Raw genomic sequence first — 2,907 nt, 5'->3', positions numbered from 1 at the left:
CATTTAGAGTTGGCCAGCCTGGCAGACCGATCGTTCCCTAGGTGTCGACCTGCTACTGCCACTTGAGACCACTTATATTTTCGATGGAATGCTAAGAACTTTGAAGAATGTCTCTCGAACTTTATCAAATAAATGCTGATTTGACTAGATTCTAGTCCTCTTCTTCAGTCTTTTTCTTATGTTTCCTTCTCTTCCTTGGTATTCCTTTCTTCTTTGGAGTAAATAAGTTATTAGGTATGAGAATATATTTGCTCGTAGCTTGCGTTGATGCACAACCATAAAAATGCCATTCACGAATAGCTTACGCCAGGGCGAGGGTTTAGAATCCCGATTGAGAGGATTCCCGACCGAGAGGTCATTGGTCGTGAGAGCAAGCTCACTTATAACTCGTACTTGGCGAGAGTCTGGAGGCGTGAGAGCAAGCTCACTTATAACTCGTACTGGGGTGAGAGTCTGGAAGCGTGAGGGCAAGCTCACTTATAACTCGTACTGGACGAGAGTCTGGAAGCGTGAGGGCATGCTCACTTATAACTCGCACTGGGGCGAGAGTCTGGAATCCGGGCCAAGAGGTCCTTGGACGTGAGAGTAGGCTCACTTATAACTCGCATTGAGCAGAGAGTCTGGAGGCGTGAGAGCAAGCTCACTTATAACTCCCATTGGGGCGAGAGTCTGGAAGCGTGAGGGCAAACTTACTTATAACTCGCACTGGGTGAGAACCCGGAAGCGTGAGGGCATGCTCACTTATAACTCGCGCTGGGGCGAGAGTTTGGAATCCCGATCGAGAGGTCGTTGGTCATGAGAACAGACTCACTTATAACTCTCCTTAGGGTGAGAGTCTGGAAGCGTGAGGGCAAGCTCACTTATAACTCGCACTGGGACGAGAGTCTGGAATCCCAGCCAAGAGGTCGTTGGTCGTGAAAGCAGACTCACTTATAACTCGCACTGGATGAGAGTCTGGAAGCGTTAGGGCATGCTCACTTATAACTCACGCTGGGACGAGAGTTTGGAATCCCGACTGAGAGGTCGTTGGTCGTGAGAGCAGACTCACTTATAACTCGCATTGGGACGAGAGTCTGGAAGCGTGAGGGTAAACTCACTTATAACTTGCGCTGGGACGAGAGTTTGGAATCCCGATTGAGAGGTCGTTGGTCATGAGAGCAGACTCACTTATAACTCGCACTGGGCGAGAGTCTGGAAGCGTGAGGGCATGCTCACTTATAACTCGCGCTAGGGCGAGAGTCTGGAATCCTGACCGAGAGGTCGTTGGACGTGAGAGTAGACTCACTTATAACTCGCATTGGGGTGAGAGTCTGGAGGCGTGAGAGCAAGCTCACTTATAACTCGCACTGGGGCGAGAGTCTGGAAGCGTGAGGGCAAGCTCATTTATAACTCGCACTAAGCGAGAGTCCTGAAGCGTGAGGGCATGCTCACTTATAACTCGCGCTGGGGCGAGAGTTTGGAATCCCGACCGAGAGGTCGTTGGTCATGAGAGCAGACTCACTTATAACTCGCGCTGGGGCGAGAGTTTGGAATCCCGACCGAGAGGTCGTTGGTCATGAGAGCAGACTCACTTATAACTCGCCTTAGGGTGAGAGTCTGGAAGCGCGAGGGCAAACTCACTTATAACTCGCGATGGGACGAGAGTCTTGAATCCCGACCGAGAGGTCGTTGGTTGTGAGATCAGACTCACTTATAACTCACACTGGACAAGAGTCTGGAAGCGTGAGGGCATGCTCACTTATAACTCACGCTGGGATGAGAGTCTGGAATCCCAACCGAGAGGTCGTTAGTCATGAGGGCAGACTCACTTATAACTCGCATTGGGGCGAGAGTCTAGAAGCATGAGGGCAAGCTCACTTATAACTCGTACTGGGGAGAGATTCTAGAATTCTAATCAAGAGGTCGTTGGTCGTGAGAGCATGCTCACTTATAACTCACACTAGGGTGAGAGTCTAGAAGCATGAGGGCAAGCTCACTTATAACTCGCGCTAGGGCGAGAGTCTGGAATCCCGACCGAGAGGTCGTTGGTCATGAGAGCAGTCTCACTTATAACTCGCATTGGAGCGAGAGTCTGGAAGTGTGAGGGCAAGCTCACTTATAACTCGCGCTGGGGCGAGAGTCTAGAATCACGACCGAGAGGTCGTTGGTCGTGAGAGCAGACTCACTTATAACTTGCACTGAGGTGAGAGTCTGGAAGCATTAGGGCAAGCTCACTTATAACTCGCGCTGGGGCGAGAGTCTGGAATCCCGAACGAGAGACGATTCAATGACTTGACTAGGAATAACCTGGAAGGTCTGCTTAGGACCCAGTCTAGAAACATGACCAGGAAGTAATCTGAATACCTGACCAAGAAGCAATCTGGAAGTCTGATCAGTACTTGATCTGGAGACCTGACCAAGATGTAATCTGAAGACCTGTCCAAGAATCAATCTGGAGGCATGACCAGTACTTGATCTAGAGACCTGACCAGGATGTAATTTGAAGACTTGGCCAAGAAGCAATCTGGAGGCCTACCCAGTACTTTATCTGGAGACCTGACCAGGATGTAATCTGAAGACCTAGCCAAGAAGCAATCTGGAGGTCTAACTAGTACTTGATCTAGAGACCTGACCAGGATGTAATCTAAAGATCTGACCAAGAAGCAATCTGGAGGTCTGCCTGACCAGTACTTGATCAGGAGACCTGACCAGTATTGTGATCTGGATATTTGCCCAGGAATTTGATTTGGAGATCTACCCAAGAATTTGATTTGGAGATTTGTCCAGGAATTTGATTTTGATATCTACCTAGGAATTTGATTTGGAAATTTGTCCAGGAATTTGATTTGGAGATCTGCCCAGTAATCTAATTTGGTCGGTAGCACTTGTGACTCAACGGGAGATGGGCTAATGGACTTAGCTTAATAT

Source organism: Zingiber officinale, chromosome 8B (assembly GCF_018446385.1).
Source record: "Zingiber officinale cultivar Zhangliang chromosome 8B, Zo_v1.1, whole genome shotgun sequence".
Classification (NCBI taxonomy): domain Eukaryota; kingdom Viridiplantae; phylum Streptophyta; class Magnoliopsida; order Zingiberales; family Zingiberaceae; genus Zingiber; species Zingiber officinale.
The sequence above is the reverse complement of the archived record's forward strand: the minus strand, read 5'-3'. Positions refer to the sequence as shown.